Here is a 22,469-nt window from a genome sequence, read left to right on the forward strand (position 1 = left end):
TAAAGAAGATGCAGTACATATAAACAATGGAATATTATTCATTCAGCCATAAGAAGAAAAGAAATCCTGCCATTTTCGACAACATGGATGGAGCTGGAGGGTATTATGCTTAGTGAAATAAGTCAGGTGGAGCAAGACAAGTACCAAATGATTTCACTCATCTGTGGAGTATGAATACAAAGCAAAAACTGAAGGAACAAAGCGGCAGCAGACTCAGAGAACTGAAGAATGGACTAACAGTTACTAAAGGGAAAGGGACTGGGAAGGGTGGGTGGGAAGGGAGGGACGGAGAAGGGGATTAAGGGGCATTATGATTAACACGCGTAATATAGGGGTGCACGGGGAAGGAAGTGTAGCACAGAGAAGACAAGTATTGATGCTACAGCATCTTACTATGCTGATGGGACAGTGCCTGCAATGGGGTTATGTGGTGGAGACTTGATAACAGGGGGGACGTGGTAAGCATAATGTGGCTCATGTGAAACCTGAGCATAAGACTGCATATCAATGATACCTTAATAGAAAAAATAAACAAACTCCAGTTGGATCAGGGATCTAAATGTAAAAAATTCAACACGACCAAAAAAACTGGTGAATTTCCCTAGAACCTTGGTGTAGGCTTCCTTTCTAACAGTGAGTCAAATCATAGGTATCAGGACTTCTGCTTTCAGCCGAGATGAACACAGACTGCATTTACCCTTCCTACCTGGATGGAACCCCAGAAAAAAACACAAGAGAACACATGCACAGCAATGGTCTTCAAGACACTGATCGACGGGCAGTGAAGGACAGTAACCCGTGAGACAGGAAATAAACAGGGTGAGCCCTACAGCCCCTGCCCTGAGAGTTTCCACTCATGCAGCAGCGCGGGAGCACCCAGACATAGGTGGGGAGAAGGGGTCGAGAAACTGGGGGAAAATGTAGGCAAGTACAACCCGTCAGGAAAATTATCAACTGAAATGGGCCCAGAACGAACAGATGTTACAATGAGCAGAGAACACTGAAACAGCTTATAATCATATTCTTTATGGTAAAAAAAAAAAAAAAAAAAAAACTGAGTACAGACAGGGAAGATATAAAAAGAAACTCAAACAGAACTTTATAGAAAAGACACAGCATCGTAAGATGGAAATTACACTGGGTTAGAATAACAGCACTGCCTAAAAAAGGATCAGTGAATGTGAAGACACAGCAGTGGAAGCACTTACAAATGAAACATGTAGAGAAAAAAAAAATTAAAGGGAAAGGAAGGGCATCGGTCAGCTGTGGGACAGTGTCAAGCTGTGGAATATACAGGTAATGAGAATCCCTGAAGGGAGGCTGGGGGAAGCAAAGGGGCCATTTGAAGACACACGGTCAAACTTTCCCCAAAGTTGATGGAAACCCTAAACACACAGATCCAACAAGTTGTATGACCCCCAAGCACAGACACACGAGGGAAACGCAGCCAAGACAAATCAAGCACATCACCTACGACAGGTGATAGTGAGAACATTTTAAAGTAGGGAGAAGAAGAAGAACACAAAATATGTGGCATACAGAGGAAAAGATGAAGACGACCTCGAATTTCTCTTGGAAATAATGTAAGCGAGGAACATACTTAAAGTACAGGAGGAAAAAACAGCAAAGATCCCTTTAAAAGGGAAGGCAAAATGCAGACATCTTCAGACCTACGAGAGCTGAAAGGTTCTTCATTAACTACAAGAAATGTCACCGAAAAGTCCTTCATGCAGAAGGAATAGGAGAGCACATAAAAATCTGGATCTATACAAAGGAATGAAAGTAAAAGAAACAGGAACTATGTATTTTCTCCTATTAGTTAAGTCTCTTGAAAGGTTAACTGAGTGTTTAACTACAAATAACAACGGATTGTGGGATCGGTACTACTGTGAGACTAAAGTGCAACAACACGGCAAAGACCAAGAGGGGAGAACTGGAAGGAACTGTGAGCTTCTTACAGTCCAGTGAAATGATAGATCACTTGAAGGAAAACTATGCTAAATCAAAGGTGTATAGTATAAACCTTAGAGCACCTCTTAAAATAACAGTGTTATAGCCAACAACACAACAAAGGTTACACAATGGAATCACAGAAATGCAATGAACTGAAAGGAAGGAAGACAAAGAAGAAAAAGGAAACAAAGAAGATGGGACAGACAGCAAAGACAACAGACCACAAGCTACCCAGTTAAACCAATAGTTGTGTCAGATGGAAGTGGTCTCAACACCCCAGTTAACAGGCACAAATGGTCAGACTGGATAAAAAGGTAAGAGCCAATCATATGCTGTCTACAAGAAAATCACTTTAAATAGAAACATGCAAACTTAAAAGTAAAAGGACGGAATAAGATTCAGCATGCCCAAAGAAGTCTGGGGAGGCTCTATAAATGTCAGAGAAAGTCCATGTCAGAATACTAACAGGGACAAAACAGGCCATTTCACAACGACAAAGTGGTTAATTAACCAAGAGGATACAACAGTCTTCAGCGTTTACACACCTAACAATAAACATGAATCGAAAACCGTCAGAACTGCAAGGCCAAATACACAAACCACAACTTGGATCACAGTGTTTTGACGTCTGCAAAAATTACATGCACCAACTCTTCCTTAGGCAGCAGGCCCTTGGCTTAGATAGGCACCAAGAATAAGCCACACACTGCAACGAATTCAGGGTTGTCATTAGGAAAGCTGTCTACAAGTGTGTGCTGAATGAAATAAGCCGCACACACACATACCACTTTTATAGCACTCCACTTAAATGAGGGACCCAGAAGAGCCAAAGCCACAGAGACAGAGGGGAGCGATGGTGGGTGCCAGGGACCGGAAGGGAGACTACACCCGGCAGGTGTTCTTTAACGGGTGCGCAGTGTCGATATGGAGATGGGATAGTAGGGGATGGCTGCAAAATTTCAAAGTGCTCAGTGCCACAGAACTATCCCCTCAAAAATGGCTCAAGTGGTAAATGTTATGTTATTTTACCACAGTAAATACTGAAAAAGAAAACACGAGATTCAGATGCCCGGGTGAAAAGTAGAGGCCCGGAGCTCAGGAGGAGCCGCCCGGCTTACGGCAGGCCTTCAAGTGGCTGATTTCCGGGCTGCGTCTCTGCCCCTGTGTGCCCCCACCTTCACAAAACATCCTCCTGTGTCCTGAATTGGACGTTTTACCACTAAGTCTTTTTGTGCATGTGACTTTTTATTCATAGCATACACAAAAGATGGTGACATTTCTGGGTGAAGGTGATATGCACGATCAGAAGTTTTATACAGAGAATAGACTTTCTTGGAATTGAGGGGCAGGCTCTGGGAAAGCCATAGACTTGCTGAAATTGTAGGCACCATTTGAAGTGGGCGTGAGCACGGGTACCATATTCTATGATTCCAGGTCCTCAAAATGTTCTCTTGGGCTCAAAGGTGCCTGAGGGGTGAGGATGCGTCCCTCTGTACAGAATCCTGAACCTAGTGTCAGTGAACATTGAGCACAAGAGCTCTGTTCTGCCAAGTGTTCTAAACTTAACTTTTGAGTCCAAGTCAATGTACCTGGGATCTTTCTTACCTACCTATGTCACTCTTGTAGGGCTGACTGTTTCTGCTTACCCTGAATTTCCTAGCCACTCACTAGACATGCTCCGTAGGAGAACGTGACAGAGGGCGAGAGTCCACCCGTGTGTCAAGTGGAGAGTGGAGAGGACACGTCATCTGTGGGGGAGGGCTGAAAGGTGACCTGGACGGCTCGAGGATCATCTTGGGGGGTGGTCACAACTTGGGCCAGTGGCAGGAGACCTTGTTTGCCCCTGTTCGGATTGGACTGGCAGTTGCCTGCTTTTCCTTCAAACTAGTTGCTAGGTTGCAGCAACCTATGACCTCACAAGGGTTCCAACCCTCCTGGTTGGTAGGTGCTTGGCAGCAAAGGTAGCCAGAAGCACCTTCTCAGAGCTTTCTCTACTCCTAGCATCTCCTTAGCCTGGAGTAGGGATAACGGGCTCACATTCAGTGAGAATCCACAAGAGGATTTTGGACAGGGTCTGGTCCCGGAGAGGGTGAGACTTGGGCAGAAATCATGGCCAGTGTTCCATCGAGTTCCCAGGCTGTGAGCCAGAGGCCCCAGCCTGGCCCCTCCGGGCACCAGCCGGATGTGATGCTGGACGCACAGAGACCAGGACCGCCAGGTGAGGCAGCGGAGGGACGAGGGGCTTGAGGACGGGGAGCCGACGGCAGGAAGGCCTACCCAGGGGGGCTTGTGTGAAGGAAGGAGACACTCAGAAGGCCAGGCACTGGAGGACGAGAGTGTAGGTGTGGGGACAAGGACACACACGGGGAAGGGCACCTGGAGGAATTATCTAAATGAGGAAGGGTGTTGAGAACGGGGAGACGGAACAATGGCAAAGTGGATGGGGGCAGATGGCTGCCAGCAAAGGAGAAGGATGGAGAGATGGCTGGGGAGAAGGCCACGGTCTGCGACAGCAGAGACACTGGGGGCAGCTTGTCTTTTGGGGGTAGTTGGAGTGGAGTGGGAGGGGACACGGGGACCGAGGGATGAATCGCAAAGACAACAGCTGGACGCTGTCGCCTGGTTTCTTTGCCCAGCAGCCCAGGCACACAGCAGCCCTCCGCCAGAGGGCTCCGGCCGGCGCACGCAGCGGGAGAGGTCGGCCGCTCTCCAGGAGTCGGAGGAGGCAGCCACGGGCGAGGAGGACGCCTGGGACCTGGACATGCTGTGCGGCCTCAAGATGAGGCTGAAGCGACGGCGGGTGTCCCCGGTGCTGCCCGAGCACCACGAGGCCTTCAAAAGGCTGCTTGGTAGGGGGAACCCTGAGCCCATTCCCCTTTAGAGAAACTTCCAGCGACTAGACTTTTCCAATGGAAAAGAATTCCCTGTCAGTTGGTGACCTCTCTGTTCCCAGAGGACTCCTCCGGGGACACTTAGAAATGGCTGCCAGTAAAGGAGAAGGATGGAGAGATGGCTGGGGAGAAGGCCACGGTCTGTGACAGCAGAGACACTGGGGGCAGCTTGTCTTTTGGGGGTAGTTGGATTGGAGTGGGAAGGGACACGGGGACCAAGGGATGAATCCCAAAGGCAACAGCTGGACGCTCTCGCCTGGTTTCTTTGCCCAGCAGCCCAGGCACACAGCAGCCCTCTGCCAGAGGGCTCCGGCCGGCCCGGGAAGCGGGAGAGGTCGGCCGCTTTCCAGGAGGAGTCGGAGGAGGCAGCCACGGGCGAGCAGGACGCCTGGGACCTGGACAAGCTGTGTGGCCTCAAGATGAGGCTGAAGCGACGGCGGGTGTCCCCGGTGCTGCCCGAGCACCACGAGGCCTTCAAAAGGCTGCTTGGTAGGGGGAACCCTGAGCCCATTCCCCTTTAGAGAAACTTCCAGCGACTAGACTTTTCCAATGGAAAAGAATTCCCTGTCAGTTGGTGACCTCTCTGTTCCCAGAGGACTCCTCCGGGGACACTTAGAAATGAGGCAGGATTAGGCCACAGGCAGAAGCAGTCTGCACTCGGCACACAAAAGCTCGGCTTCCACTGCACCCCTGGGGCTCTCAAATCTAAATGCCTCCGTCAGCGTGCGGGGTGCTGACAGGCCATTGGGCGCGCTGATGTGACCGTCAAGGGAGACGATGCCTCCCTGCACGGTGACGGAGCACCACCTTCGGTAGGATCAGACCTGTGCACATCACCTACTGACACCTGCCCCCCACCCCCAGCCAAGCCACCGAAGAAGGATGGCACCACCTTTCTGGCCCAACGAGTGCACCTCGGCCTCCCCACCCCGAAAGGTCCCGTCAGCACGCACGGCTGCTCTCTGCTCGGCCCTGCTCCGGCTGTCCGTCTAACCTGTGCCTCTCTTCCCAGGGGACCTTGTTGTGAAAATATTCCTGGCCTGGGACAAAAATCTGAGGGTATCTGACAAGGTAACTTTGTCCACTGAGATGTGTTCCCTCTCCAGCATCTACCCTGGGGGGCTGGAGGGATGCCTTCTAAACCCCCAGTCTCGCCTCTCTCCCCAACTCGGAGCCTTGTCCACACTGCCCTTTGCGGGGCCTGGAGGCTCCTTGCGTGGGAAGGGGCAGCCCTGCCCCCACCCCCACTCCTCTGGGGTCCGCCCCTTTGCCTGCCACCGCAAGCCCCTTCTCGCCTCAGCCCTGGGGACTCCCCTTTGTGCCAGCTTATCAAAGACCCTTCTGATGGCGGCTGTCCTAAACAACCAGCGTCCCACCGGCAAAGCCTGCCATCCAGGAGCGTCCTAAAGTCCCTCTCCCCACACGGGCGGGGTCTGCCCCCAGCCTCCCCCTCCCTCACCCCTCCGTCCTTCCGTCCTTCCTCTTCTGGGATGTGACCGCTGTCCTGTGGCGTTCTCCTCTTCCTCAGTATCTCCTGGCCATGGTCATAGCGTATTTCAGCCGGGCTGGCCTCCCCTCCGGGCAGTACCAGCGAATTCACTTCTTCATAGCTCTGTGAGTATTGCTGTCAGTGGCCGGCCGTCAACATTCAGTCCTCTGGGAGGGCGGAGGGAGAGGTGTGGGACTCTGACCTTGCATCTGTTCTCTTTTGTACTCCACGTGTACTGTTCACTTTGGTATACCAAGGATAGGATTATAACAGAGCGGTTTCTATACTGTTGTCTGTGGAGACAGACAACCCTAACACCAGTTAAAACACTGGAACGAACAAAAGACCACACAAAACCCTCCTGAGGAGGGACAGAATGGGCACCACGCTGTCCCCAGGTGGCCAGGCTTGAGACCGCACCGCCTCCCTCAGAAGCCTCGGCCGCTCTCCTGCCTGAGTCCACATCAAGTGGACCGTCCTCCTCTGGCTTCCCAGGCGGACGCCACAATGCAGGCCCTCGTCATGTGACACAGACCGAGTGTAAGCATTCCCCACCCGTGCTCCCTACGAGGCTTTACACGCCCCAAATCCTCGGAGAACACAGGTCTAATGCTCCCCGCCCCTCCTCAGCAATGCCACCGGCTAAGGGGGTTCTAAGCCGAGGCCAGCCTTCTCAGTCTGAACTCAACCCTCCCCACAGTCAGCATCACACTTGCTTATGGTCCTGACATTGCACTGCTTTCTTCCAATGCTCCGTCTGAAATCCCTTCCCTCTGTTTTCACATTGTGTCTTCTGACTTGTAGGTGTCTTTCAGACATATATATATTGGAAGAAAATGACCTATCCTTAAAGTCGGTGCAAGGAGCACAACTGTTCCCACGCCTCCCCTGGACCCCTAACTGCAGTCCCCCAGTAGCACATCAGCTAAAATCCTAGTGTCATGTCACGTTCCGGGTAATAGTTACTTCACTTCCTAACTCCCCCCTCCCCTTCTCCAAACCATCAGACCAGACACCGTTGCAGGCAGGTCTTGTCAAAATATCCACATGTTCATAAAGCCCTCAGCACGCTACTTTGTGTTGCAAACGTTTAAGCTACACTGAGTCCATGAGGCGATCAGTATGGCATTTGACTGTGAGACAAAAGCGTCCGTCCATCCGTCCATCCATTCATTCAACGAAATCTTGTACACTGCATTCCGTGCCAGGGACTAGGAGGGTTGGGAGGAGAGCCTTGAGAAGGGCACGTGGCACCCATCCTCCAGCCTGAGCCACATGGTAGGGAAGCTAGGACTACAGAAACCGGCTAGTCAGTTCCTGCCCTCTGGATACGCACACATGCTCACTCCGCAGGGAGCCACAGGGTGCGCACATACAACCGCTTTAAAGGGCACAGGGAAGATGATGGGGACATTGCATGGAAACTGCACTGCTCGCCCTCAGGCCTCCCCGAGGGCCTTTGTCTTCAGCATCCAGCTGTGAGAGGTGCCCTTCAGGTCCCTGCCCCGCAGTGGCTTCTTGATGACTGGGTGGCCCTGTGTGACGCTGGTAGGGCTCCCGTAGGTCCTTTGTCAAGTTCAGCCTGTGCCTCTCCTTGGACGCTGACCTCGGCTGGGGATCCTTCCCGTCTTGCTCCTGACCAGCAGCCCGATGTCTCTCCCCAGCTACCTGGCCAACGACATGGAGGAGGACGACGAGGGCCCCAAACAGGACATCCTTTGGCTCCTCTATGGGAACGACCGTTCCCAGCGTCTTCTGTTCCACCAACAGCGAGTCCAATTCGCCCAATCCATGGGCTGGAAGGCCTGGGTCTCCCGGGAAGAGTGTGAGGAGGTGCGTGAGCAGCTGGGATCTCGGGGTGGGGGGGCCGGACTGCAGTGGGGGGAACACGGGATCGTGGGATCTTGAGGCGAGAAGGAACTGGAGGCTGGGCGAGGAAGGAGGGGCCACCTGAGGCCAGAGCCACCTGCCTTCCAGATCCAAGCGTTTGACCCAGAGCTCCCGGTGTGGAAGCGAGACCGCAGCCTGCTCGCTGTGTGAGCGCTCCCGGGACCACGGAGGCCTGGGCTCACCGGCCCAGAAGGGAAGTCTGGATCCTCAGGTGCAGACAGAGCGCCTCGTTGTGTCGGCTTAGGAAGTCACCCTTCCAGACACTGACACCGCCCCGAGCCACAGGCCGAGGAACACACGCAGGTATGACCCCTGCACACAACTAGAGGGGAGGGCGTGATCATCCTGGGTGATCGGGAGCCATACTGCCCGTGACTCAGTCCACTGACTGCTCTTCCCCTCTCCGTCCTCTAACACCCATGTTGTCTTAGTCTTAGGACGGAAAGTCACAGCCCTCCACTTCGGGGGCTGCCCACGGGTGGAGCCGTCTGTATACCAAGCATCTTCAGGTATAGGGGCTTTTCCCTGCTGATAAGGACTCTCGCCTACCAATGGCTCAAGTGCAAGTTCTTCTTGCTTTCCACGCGTGTATGTCCCTTGCCCAAATAAGCATCGGAGATCTCCACTCAAGGGGCTGTCGGAGATGGTGCTGTGCTGCTGCAAGTTTGCGCCCCTAGTTGGCCAGTGGAGGCCTCTGTGCCATGCCACTCCCTGGCTTTGGGTCCAGACTCGCACCCACCCCGCGATGGGATAGATGGTTATTACCTTGGTCGGAGCTGTTCCCGTGATGGGCTCCATAGCCAGCAAGGCGTGATACACAGAAGCCAGTTGCTCCTCTACTAACGGCCACCAGACCTCTGCTCCTTTCCATAATTGTGACCAGAATCCAACAGGTTGGCGTGTCCACTCAAGCCACTGCCGAAGGCCCCATCCATAACCGTCTCCGTTTACATGAACATCTAGCTCACAGGGCCTTCATGAATCCATTACACTCAAGGACTACAACGGCCTTGACTGCCTGCTCAGTAGCAGTGAACACAGCTGCACAGGTCTCATCACGGTCCCACCTGATGCCCTTTTGTACCGACTGGCATGAGGCCTTCAGAATTTGTGCCAAGTGCGGGGTAAACCCCCTCCAGGAGCCCAAAACACCCAAAAGCTCTTGGACGACTCACTGCCACAGTGGTAGGGGTGGGAAAGCCTGGACCTCGTCTATGACCACATCTGAGATAACTGTAGCTTTACCCGACCAGACAACCCCCAAGAACTTGACACACAAACCAGGTCCCTGAACCATCCCTATCAAAATACCGACAGCATTCTTCAACAAACTGGAACAAATAGTTCTAAAAGTCATAGGGAACCACAAAAGACCCCGAACAGCCAAGCAATCCTGAGAAGGAAGAAGAAAGCAGGGGGGATCTCGCTTCCCATCTTCAAGCCGTACTACAAAGCCATAGTAATGTGGTACAGGCACAAGAACAGACCCAGAGACCAGTGGAATGGAATAAAGAGTCCAGACATTTACCCAAACATATATGATCAATAACGTATGATTAAGGAGCCATGGATATACAATGGGGAAAGGACGGCCTCTTCCACACCTGGTGTTGGCAAACTGGACAGCTAACATGTAAGAGAGTGAAACTGGATCACTGTCTAACCCCATACACAAAAGTAAACTCAAAATGAATCAAAGACCTGAATGTAGGTCAGGAAATCATAAAACTCTTAGAAAAATACATAGGCAAAAATCTCTTGGACATAAACATGAGCAACCTCTTCATGAACGTATCTCCCCGGGCAAGGGAAACAAAAGCAAAAATGAACAACAGGGACTATATCAAGCTGAAAAGCTTCTGTACAGCAAAGGACACCATCAATAGAACAAAAAGGCATCCTGCAGTATGGGAGAATATTTTCATAAATGACACATCCCATAAGGGGTTGACCTCCAAAATATAGAAAGAGCTCACGCACCTCAACAAACAAAAGCAAATAATCCAATTAAAAAATGGGCAGATGGTCTGAACAGACACTTCTCCAAACAAGAAATTCAGATGGCAAACAGGCCCATGAAAAGATGCTCCACATCGCTAATCATCAGAGAAACGCAAATTAAAACCACAATGAGATATCACCTCACACCAGTCAGGATGGCCAGCATTCAAAAGACAGACAACAACACATGCTGGCAAGGATGTGGAGAGAGGGGAACCCTCCTAACCCTGCTTGGGGGGAATGTAAATTGGTTCAGACATTCTGGAAAGCAGTATGGAGGTTCCTCAAAAAACTCAAAGTAGAAATACCATTTGACCCCGGAATTCCACTCCTAGGAATTTACCCTAAGAATGCAGCAGCCCAGTTTGAAAAACACATATGCACCCCTTTCTTTATCGCAGCACTATTTACAATAGCCAAGAAATGGAAGAAACCCCAGTGTCCATCAGTAGATGAATACATAAAGAAGATGCAGTACATATAAACAATGGAATATTATTCATTCAGCCATAAGAAGAAAAGAAATCCTGCCATTTTCGACAACATGGATGGAGCTGGAGGGTATTATGCTTAGTGAAATAAGTCAGGTGGAGCAAGACAAGTACCAAATGATTTCACTCATCTGTGGAGTATGAATACAAAGCAAAAACTGAAGGAACAAAGCGGCAGCAGACTCAGAGAACTGAAGAATGGACTAACAGTTACTAAAGGGAAAGGGACTGGGAAGGGTGGGTGGGAAGGGAGGGACGGAGAAGGGGATTAAGGGGCATTATGATTAACACGCGTAATATAGGGGTGCACGGGGAAGGAAGTGTAGCACAGAGAAGACAAGTATTGATGCTACAGCATCTTACTATGCTGATGGGACAGTGCCTGCAATGGGGTTATGTGGTGGAGACTTGATAACAGGGGGGACGTGGTAAGCATAATGTGGCTCATGTGAAACCTGAGCATAAGACTGCATATCAATGATACCTTAATAGAAAAAATAAACAAACTCCAGTTGGATCAGGGATCTAAATGTAAAAAATTCAACACGACCAAAAAAACTGGTGAATTTCCCTAGAACCTTGGTGTAGGCTTCCTTTCTAACAGTGAGTCAAATCATAGGTATCAGGACTTCTGCTTTCAGCCGAGATGAACACAGACTGCATTTACCCTTCCTACCTGGATGGAACCCCAGAAAAAAACACAAGAGAACACATGCACAGCAATGGTCTTCAAGACACTGATCGACGGGCAGTGAAGGACAGTAACCCGTGAGACAGGAAATAAACAGGGTGAGCCCTACAGCCCCTGCCCTGAGAGTTTCCACTCATGCAGCAGCGCGGGAGCACCCAGACATAGGTGGGGAGAAGGGGTCGAGAAACTGGGGGAAAATGTAGGCAAGTACAACCCGTCAGGAAAATTATCAACTGAAATGGGCCCAGAACGAACAGATGTTACAATGAGCAGAGAACACTGAAACAGCTTATAATCATATTCTTTATGGTAAAAAAAAAAAAAAAAAAAACTGAGTACAGACAGGGAAGATATAAAAAGAAACTCAAACAGAACTTTATAGAAAAGACACAGCATCGTAAGATGGAAATTACACTGGGTTAGAATAACAGCACTGCCTAAAAAAGGATCAGTGAATGTGAAGACACAGCAGTGGAAGCACTTACAAATGAAACATGTAGAGAAAAAAAAAATTAAAGGGAAAGGAAGGGCATCGGTCAGCTGTGGGACAGTGTCAAGCTGTGGAATATACAGGTAATGAGAATCCCTGAAGGGAGGCTGGGGGAAGCAAAGGGGCCATTTGAAGACACACGGTCAAACTTTCCCCAAAGTTGATGGAAACCCTAAACACACAGATCCAACAAGTTGTATGACCCCCAAGCACAGACACACGAGGGAAACGCAGCCAAGACAAATCAAGCACATCACCTACGACAGGTGATAGTGAGAACATTTTAAAGTAGGGAGAAGAAGAAGAACACAAAATATGTGGCATACAGAGGAAAAGATGAAGACGACCTCGAATTTCTCTTGGAAATAATGTAAGCGAGGAACATACTTAAAGTACAGGAGGAAAAAACAGCAAAGATCCCTTTAAAAGGGAAGGCAAAATGCAGACATCTTCAGACCTACGAGAGCTGAAAGGTTCTTCATTAACTACAAGAAATGTCACCGAAAAGTCCTTCATGCAGAAGGAATAGGAGAGCACATAAAAATCTGGATCTATACAAAGGAATGAAAGTAAAAGAAACAGGAACTATGTATTTTCTCCTATTAGTTAAGTCTCTTGAAAGGTTAACTGAGTGTTTAACTACAAATAACAACGGATTGTGGGATCGGTACTACTGTGAGACTAAAGTGCAACAACACGGCAAAGACCAAGAGGGGAGAACTGGAAGGAACTGTGAGCTTCTTACAGTCCAGTGAAATGATAGATCACTTGAAGGAAAACTATGCTAAATCAAAGGTGTATAGTATAAACCTTAGAGCACCTCTTAAAATAACAGTGTTATAGCCAACAACACAACAAAGGTTACACAATGGAATCACAGAAATGCAATGAACTGAAAGGAAGGAAGACAAAGAAGAAAAAGGAAACAAAGAAGATGGGACAGACAGCAAAGACAACAGACCACAAGCTACCCAGTTAAACCAATAGTTGTGTCAGATGGAAGTGGTCTCAACACCCCAGTTAACAGGCACAAATGGTCAGACTGGATAAAAAGGTAAGAGCCAATCATATGCTGTCTACAAGAAAATCACTTTAAATAGAAACATGCAAACTTAAAAGTAAAAGGACGGAATAAGATTCAGCATGCCCAAAGAAGTCTGGGGAGGCTCTATAAATGTCAGAGAAAGTCCATGTCAGAATACTAACAGGGACAAAACAGGCCATTTCACAACGACAAAGTGGTTAATTAACCAAGAGGATACAACAGTCTTCAGCGTTTACACACCTAACAATAAACATGAATCGAAAACCGTCAGAACTGCAAGGCCAAATACACAAACCACAACTTGGATCACAGTGTTTTGACGTCTGCAAAAATTACATGCACCAACTCTTCCTTAGGCAGCAGGCCCTTGGCTTAGATAGGCACCAAGAATAAGCCACACACTGCAACGAATTCAGGGTTGTCATTAGGAAAGCTGTCTACAAGTGTGTGCTGAATGAAATAAGCCGCACACACACATACCACTTTTATAGCACTCCACTTAAATGAGGGACCCAGAAGAGCCAAAGCCACAGAGACAGAGGGGAGCGATGGTGGGTGCCAGGGACCGGAAGGGAGACTACACCCGGCAGGTGTTCTTTAACGGGTGCGCAGTGTCGATATGGAGATGGGATAGTAGGGGATGGCTGCAAAATTTCAAAGTGCTCAGTGCCACAGAACTATCCCCTCAAAAATGGCTCAAGTGGTAAATGTTATGTTATTTTACCACAGTAAATACTGAAAAAGAAAACACGAGATTCAGATGCCCGGGTGAAAAGTAGAGGCCCGGAGCTCAGGAGGAGCCGCCCGGCTTACGGCAGGCCTTCAAGTGGCTGATTTCCGGGCTGCGTCTCTGCCCCTGTGTGCCCCCACCTTCACAAAACATCCTCCTGTGTCCTGAATTGGACGTTTTACCACTAAGTCTTTTTGTGCATGTGACTTTTTATTCATAGCATACACAAAAGATGGTGACATTTCTGGGTGAAGGTGATATGCACGATCAGAAGTTTTATACAGAGAATAGACTTTCTTGGAATTGAGGGGCAGGCTCTGGGAAAGCCATAGACTTGCTGAAATTGTAGGCACCATTTGAAGTGGGCGTGAGCACGGGTACCATATTCTATGATTCCAGGTCCTCAAAATGTTCTCTTGGGCTCAAAGGTGCCTGAGGGGTGAGGATGCGTCCCTCTGTACAGAATCCTGAACCTAGTGTCAGTGAACATTGAGCACAAGAGCTCTGTTCTGCCAAGTGTTCTAAACTTAACTTTTGAGTCCAAGTCAATGTACCTGGGATCTTTCTTACCTACCTATGTCACTCTTGTAGGGCTGACTGTTTCTGCTTACCCTGAATTTCCTAGCCACTCACTAGACATGCTCCGTAGGAGAACGTGACAGAGGGCGAGAGTCCACCCGTGTGTCAAGTGGAGAGTGGAGAGGACACGTCATCTGTGGGGGAGGGCTGAAAGGTGACCTGGACGGCTCGAGGATCATCTTGGGGGGTGGTCACAACTTGGGCCAGTGGCAGGAGACCTTGTTTGCCCCTGTTCGGATTGGACTGGCAGTTGCCTGCTTTTCCTTCAAACTAGTTGCTAGGTTGCAGCAACCTATGACCTCACAAGGGTTCCAACCCTCCTGGTTGGTAGGTGCTTGGCAGCAAAGGTAGCCAGAAGCACCTTCTCAGAGCTTTCTCTACTCCTAGCATCTCCTTAGCCTGGAGTAGGGATAACGGGCTCACATTCAGTGAGAATCCACAAGAGGATTTTGGACAGGGTCTGGTCCCGGAGAGGGTGAGACTTGGGCAGAAATCATGGCCAGTGTTCCATCGAGTTCCCAGGCTGTGAGCCAGAGGCCCCAGCCTGGCCCCTCCGGGCACCAGCCGGATGTGATGCTGGACGCACAGAGACCAGGACCGCCAGGTGAGGCAGCGGAGGGACGAGGGGCTTGAGGACGGGGAGCCGACGGCAGGAAGGCCTACCCAGGGGGGCTTGTGTGAAGGAAGGAGACACTCAGAAGGCCAGGCACTGGAGGACGAGAGTGTAGGTGTGGGGACAAGGACACACACGGGGAAGGGCACCTGGAGGAATTATCTAAATGAGGAAGGGTGTTGAGAACGGGGAGACGGAACAATGGCAAAGTGGATGGGGGCAGATGGCTGCCAGCAAAGGAGAAGGATGGAGAGATGGCTGGGGAGAAGGCCACGGTCTGCGACAGCAGAGACACTGGGGGCAGCTTGTCTTTTGGGGGTAGTTGGAGTGGAGTGGGAGGGGACACGGGGACCGAGGGATGAATCGCAAAGACAACAGCTGGACGCTGTCGCCTGGTTTCTTTGCCCAGCAGCCCAGGCACACAGCAGCCCTCCGCCAGAGGGCTCCGGCCGGCGCACGCAGCGGGAGAGGTCGGCCGCTCTCCAGGAGTCGGAGGAGGCAGCCACGGGCGAGGAGGACGCCTGGGACCTGGACATGCTGTGCGGCCTCAAGATGAGGCTGAAGCGACGGCGGGTGTCCCCGGTGCTGCCCGAGCACCACGAGGCCTTCAAAAGGCTGCTTGGTAGGGGGAACCCTGAGCCCATTCCCCTTTAGAGAAACTTCCAGCGACTAGACTTTTCCAATGGAAAAGAATTCCCTGTCAGTTGGTGACCTCTCTGTTCCCAGAGGACTCCTCCGGGGACACTTAGAAATGGCTGCCAGTAAAGGAGAAGGATGGAGAGATGGCTGGGGAGAAGGCCACGGTCTGTGACAGCAGAGACACTGGGGGCAGCTTGTCTTTTGGGGGTAGTTGGATTGGAGTGGGAAGGGACACGGGGACCAAGGGATGAATCCCAAAGGCAACAGCTGGACGCTCTCGCCTGGTTTCTTTGCCCAGCAGCCCAGGCACACAGCAGCCCTCTGCCAGAGGGCTCCGGCCGGCCCGGGAAGCGGGAGAGGTCGGCCGCTTTCCAGGAGGAGTCGGAGGAGGCAGCCACGGGCGAGCAGGACGCCTGGGACCTGGACAAGCTGTGTGGCCTCAAGATGAGGCTGAAGCGACGGCGGGTGTCCCCGGTGCTGCCCGAGCACCACGAGGCCTTCAAAAGGCTGCTTGGTAGGGGGAACCCTGAGCCCATTCCCCTTTAGAGAAACTTCCAGCGACTAGACTTTTCCAATGGAAAAGAATTCCCTGTCAGTTGGTGACCTCTCTGTTCCCAGAGGACTCCTCCGGGGACACTTAGAAATGAGGCAGGATTAGGCCACAGGCAGAAGCAGTCTGCACTCGGCACACAAAAGCTCGGCTTCCACTGCACCCCTGGGGCTCTCAAATCTAAATGCCTCCGTCAGCGTGCGGGGTGCTGACAGGCCATTGGGCGCGCTGATGTGACCGTCAAGGGAGACGATGCCTCCCTGCACGGTGACGGAGCACCACCTTCGGTAGGATCAGACCTGTGCACATCACCTACTGACACCTGCCCCCCACCCCCAGCCAAGCCACCGAAGAAGGATGGCACCACCTTTCTGGCCCAACGAGTGCACCTCGGCCTCCCCACCCCGAAAGGTCCCGTCAGCACGCACGGCTGCTCTCTGCTCGGCCCTGCTCCGGCTGTCCGTCTAACCTGTGCCTCTCTTCCCAGGGGACCTTGTTGTGAAAATATTCCTGGCCTGGGACAAAAATCTGAGGGTATCTGACAAGGTAACTTTGTCCACTGAGATGTGTTCCCTCTCCAGCATCTACCCTGGGGGGCTGGAGGGATGCCTTCTAAACCCCCAGTCTCGCCTCTCTCCCCAACTCGGAGCCTTGTCCACACTGCCCTTTGCGGGGCCTGGAGGCTCCTTGCGTGGGAAGGGGCAGCCCTGCCCCCACCCCCACTCCTCTGGGGTCCGCCCCTTTGCCTGCCACCGCAAGCCCCTTCTCGCCTCAGCCCTGGGGACTCCCCTTTGTGCCAGCTTATCAAAGACCCTTCTGATGGCGGCTGTCCTAAACAACCAGCGTCCCACCGGCAAAGCCTGCCATCCAGGAGCGTCCTAAAGTCCCTCTCCCCACACGGGCGGGGTCTGCCCCCAGCCTCCCCCTCCCTCACCCCTCCGTCCTTCCGTCCTTCCTCTTCTGGGATGTGACCGCTGTCCTGTGGCGTTCTCCTCTTCCTCAGTATCTCCTGGCCATGGTCATAGCGTATTTCAGCCGGGCTGGCCTCCCCTCCGGGCAGTACCAGCGAATTCACTTCTTCATAGCTCTGTGAGTATTGCTGTCAGTGGCCGGCCGTCAACATTCAGTCCTCTGGGAGGGCGGAGGGAGAGGTGTGGGACTCTGACCTTGCATCTGTTCTCTTTTGTACTCCACGTGTACTGTTCACTTTGGTATACCAAGGATAGGATTATAACAGAGCGGTTTCTATACTGTTGTCTGTGGAGACAGACAACCCTAACACCAGTTAAAACACTGGAACGAACAAAAGACCACACAAAACCCTCCTGAGGAGGGACAGAATGGGCACCACGCTGTCCCCAGGTGGCCAGGCTTGAGACCGCACCGCCTCCCTCAGAAGCCTCGGCCGCTCTCCTGCCTGAGTCCACATCAAGTGGACCGTCCTCCTCTGGCTTCCCAGGCGGACGCCACAATGCAGGCCCTCGTCATGTGACACAGACCGAGTGTAAGCATTCCCCACCCGTGCTCCCTACGAGGCTTTACACGCCCCAAATCCTCGGAGAACACAGGTCTAATGCTCCCCGCCCCTCCTCAGCAATGCCACCGGCTAAGGGGGTTCTAAGCCGAGGCCAGCCTTCTCAGTCTGAACTCAACCCTCCCCACAGTCAGCATCACACTTGCTTATGGTCCTGACATTGCACTGCTTTCTTCCAATGCTCCGTCTGAAATCCCTTCCCTCTGTTTTCACATTGTGTCTTCTGACTTGTAGGTGTCTTTCAGACATATATATATTGGAAGAAAATGACCTATCCTTAAAGTCGGTGCAAGGAGCACAACTGTTCCCACGCCTCCCCTGGACCCCTAACTGCAGTCCCCCAGTAGCACATCAGCTAAAATCCTAGTGTCATGTCACGTTCCAGGTAATAGTTACTTCACTTCCTAACTCCCCCCTCCCCTTCTCCAAACCATCAGACCAGACACCGTTGCAGGCAGGTCTTGTCAAAATATCCACATGTTCATAAAGCCCTCAGCACGCTACTTTGTGTTGCAAACGTTTAAGCTACACTGAGTCCATGAGGCGATCAGTATGGCATTTGACTGTGAGACAAAAGCGTCCGTCCATCCGTCCATCCATTCATTCAACGAAATCTTGTACACTGCATTCCGTGCCAGGGACTAGGAGGGTTGGGAGGAGAGCCTTGAGAAGGGCACGTGGCACCCATCCTCCAGCCTGAGCCACATGGTAGGGAAGCTAGGACTACAGAAACCGGCTAGTCAGTTCCTGCCCTCTGGATACGCACACATGCTCACTCCGCAGGGAGCCACAGGGTGCGCACATACAACCGCTTTAAAGGGCACAGGGAAGATGATGGGGACATTGCATGGAAACTGCACTGCTCGCCCTCAGGCCTCCCCGAGGGCCTTTGTCTTCAGCATCCAGCTGTGAGAGGTGCCCTTCAGGTCCCTGCCCCGCAGTGGCTTCTTGATGACTGGGTGGCCCTGTGTGACGCTGGTAGGGCTCCCGTAGGTCCTTTGTCAAGTTCAGCCTGTGCCTCTCCTTGGACGCTGACCTCGGCTGGGGATCCTTCCCGTCTTGCTCCTGACCAGTAGCCCGATGTCTCTCCCCAGCTACCTGGCCAACGACATGGAGGAGGACGACGAGGGCCCCAAACAGGACATCCTTTGGCTCCTCTATGGGAACGACCGTTCCCAGCGTCTTCTGTTCCACCAACAGCGAGTCCAATTCGCCCAATCCATGGGCTGGAAGGCCTGGGTCTCCCGGGAAGAGTGTGAGGAGGTGCGTGAGCAGCTGGGATCTCGGGGTGGGGGGGCCGGACTGCAGTGGGGGGAACACGGGATCGTGGGATCTTGAGGCGAGAAGGAACTGGAGGCTGGGCGAGGAAGGAGGGGCCACCTGAGGCCAGAGCCACCTGCCTTCCAGATCCAAGCGTTTGACCCAGAGCTCCCGGTGTGGAAGCGAGACCGCAGCCTGCTCGCTGTGTGAGCGCTCCCGGGACCACGGAGGCCTGGGCTCACCGGCCCAGAAGAAGGGAAGTCTGGATCCTCAGGTGCAGACAGAGCGCCTCGTTGTGTCGGCTTAGGAAGTCACCCTTCCAGACACTGACACCGCCCCGAGCCACAGGCCGAGGAACACACGCAGGTATGACCCCTGCACACAACTAGAGGGGAGGGCGTGATCATCCTGGGTGATCGGGAGCCATACTGCCCGTGACTCAGTCCACTGACTGCTCTTCCCCTCTCCGTCCTCTAACACCCATGTTGTCTTAGTCTTAGGACGGAAAGTCACAGCCCTCCACTTCGGGGGCTGCCCACGGGTGGAGCCGTCTGTATACCAAGCATCTTCAGGTATAGGGGCTTTTCCCTGCTGATAAGGACTCTCGCCTACCAATGGCTCAAGTGCAAGTTCTTCTTGCTTTCCACGCGTGTATGTCCCTTACCCAAATAAGCATCGGAGATCTCCACTCAAGGGGCTGTCGGAGATGGTGCTGTGCTGCTGCAAGTTTGCGCCCCTAGTTGGCCAGTGGAGGCCTCTGTGCCATGCCACTCCCTGGCTTTGGGTCCAGACTCGCACCCACCCCGCGATGGGATAGATGGTTATTACCTTGGTCGGAGCTGTTCCCGTGATGGGCTCCATAGCCAGCAAGGCGTGATACACAGAAGCCAGTTGCTCCTCTACTAACGGCCACCAGACCTCTGCTCCTTTCCATAATTGTGACCAGAATCCAACAGGTTGGCGTGTCCACTCAAGCCACTGCCGAAGGCCCCATCCATAACCGTCTCCGTTTACATGAACATCTAGCTCACAGGGCCTTCATGAATCCATTACACTCAAGGACTACAACGGCCTTGACTGCCTGCTCAGTAGCAGTGAACACAGCTGCACAGGTCTCATCACGGTCCCACCTGATGCCCTTTTGTACCGACTGGCATGAGGCCTTCAGAATTTGTGCCAAGTGCGGGGTAAACCCCCTCCAGGAGCCCAAAACACCCAAAAGCTCTTGGACGACTCAATGCCACAGTGGTAGGGGTGGGGAAAGCCTGGACCTTGCCTATGACCACATCTGGGATAACTGTAGCTTTACCCGACCAGACAACCCCCAAGAACTTGACACACAAACCAGGTCCCTGAACCATCCCTATCTAAATACCGACAGCATTCTTCAACAGACTGGAACAAACAGTTCTAAAAGTCATAGGGAACCACAAAAGACCCCGAACAGCCAAAGCAATCCTGAGAAAGGAAGAAGAAAGCAGGGGGGATCTCGCTTCCCAACTTCAAGCCGTACTACAAAGCCATAGTAACGGACATACAATGGGGAAATGACAGCCTCTTCAACAGCTGGTGTTGGCAAAACTGGACAGCTACATGTGAGAGAGAGAATGACATGGGATTACGGTCCAACTCCATACACAAGAGTAAACTCGAAATGGATCAAAGACCTGAATGTAAGTCATGAAACAATAAAACTCTTAGAAGTAAATCATAGGCAAAAGTCTCTTGAATATAAACATGAGCAGCTTTTTCATGAACATGCCTCCTCGGACAAGGGAAACAAAAGCAAAGATGAACAAGTGGGACTCTATCAACATAAAAAGCTTCTGTCCAGCAAAGGACACCATCAGTGGAAGAAAAAGGCATCTCTACAGTATGGGAGGATATATTCATAAATGACATATATCATAAGGGGTTGACAGCCGAAATATAAAGAGCTCATGCACCTCAACAACCAAAAGGCAAATAACCCGACTAAAAAATAGGCAGAGGATCTGAACACACACATCTCCAAAGAAGAAATTCAGATGGCCAAGAGGCACATGAAAAGATGCTCCACATCGCTAATTATCAGAGAAATGCAAATTTAAACCACAATGAGATATCACCTCACAACAGTCAGGATGGCCACCATCCAAAAGACAAACAACACCACATGCTGGTGAGGTTGTGGAGAAAGGGGAACCCTCCTACACTGCTGGTGGGAATGTAAATTAGTTCAACCACTGTGGAAAGCATTATGGAGGTTCCTCAAAAAACTCAACATAGAAATGCCATTTGGCCCAGGAATTCCACTCCTAGGAATTTAACCTCAGAACGCAGCAGCCCAGTTTGAAAAAGACAGATGCACCCCTAGGTTTATCGCAGCACCACTTACAATAGCCAAGAAATGGAAGCAACCTAAGTGTCCGACAGTAGATGAATGGATAAAGAAGATGTGGTACATATACACAATGGAATATTAGTCAGCCATAAGAAGAAAACAAATCCTACCATTTGCAACAACATGGATGGAGCTAGACGGGTATTATGCTCAGGGAAATAAGCCAGGCGGAGAAAGACAAGTATCAAATGATTTCACTCATATGTCGAGTATAAGAACAAAGAAAAAAACTGAATCACAGAACCCAAGAATGGACTAACAGTGACTAAAGGGAAAGGGACTGGGGAGGATGGGTGGGAAGGGAGGGATAAGGGGAAAAGGGTGCATTACGATTGGCACACATAATGTAGGGGGTTGGGGAGGGTAGGCACGGGCAAGGCAGTATAGCACAGAGAAGACAAGTAGTGATTCTATAGCATCTTACTATGCTGATAGACAGTGACTGTAATGGGGTATGTGGTGGGGACTTGATAACAGGGGGAAATCTAGTAACCACAGTGTTGCTAATGTAAGTGTATATGAATTATACCAAAATAAATAAATAAATAATCAATTAATTAAAAAAGCAAATGTTTACTCGAATAACTAAAAATCACTCATGAAAGCAGTGATTTCAGGGTCAGTCCAATATATTGTAAGTGTTTACAACTGGAAGGAAACATCACGAACCAGTTAAAATCTTGGTATTGGTATCTGCTTCTAGACAGGAAATCCCACACAAAATCTAAAACTGCCAGGAACGGTTAGTTACAGAAACTCGAGTTTCGCGTCCAGGAGGGGAGGGAGAAAGGGAGCCAGGGAGCCTGGGTAGCGGCAGAGAGTTGGCACTCAAACACACATTTCCTCATTTTACTGGAAGGTACAGCAATCCCACCAACATAGGCACCTTTACTGCCCTAGTCCTAAAAACTCGTTTGAAAAATAACGCAGGACAGTGACTGTAATGGGGTATGTGGTGGGGACTTGATAATGGGGACAATCTAGTAACCACTATGCTGCTCAGGTAAGTGAATATTAATGATACTAACTAACTAACTAGATAGTTAAACAAACAAATAAATAAATAAACAAACAAATACATACATACATACATACTTACATACTTACAGACATACAGACATACATACAACGCAGGAGCCAAAAGGAGCCGCTTGGTCAGAAACCTACGCGAAATTCCTAACACAGCCTGGGCTGCAGCCGGCGGCAGGGTCGTTGCCGCCCATTACTATACAAACAGGTA

General features: G+C 51.0%; 2 pseudogenes; both read left to right on the plus strand.

Moving 5' to 3' along the window:
* The first annotated feature begins 3,296 nt into the window (after positions 1-3,296).
* LOC118933649 (putative speedy protein E7) lies at positions 3,297-8,373 on the plus strand (annotated as a pseudogene).
* A 5,606-nt stretch (positions 8,374-13,979) lies between these two features.
* LOC130682447 (putative speedy protein E7) lies at positions 13,980-19,432 on the plus strand (annotated as a pseudogene).
* Positions 19,433-22,469: the final 3,037 nt, after the last annotated feature.

Source organism: Manis pentadactyla, unplaced genomic scaffold, assembly GCF_030020395.1.
Source record: "Manis pentadactyla isolate mManPen7 unplaced genomic scaffold, mManPen7.hap1 scaffold_537, whole genome shotgun sequence".
NCBI lineage: Eukaryota > Metazoa > Chordata > Mammalia > Pholidota > Manidae > Manis > Manis pentadactyla.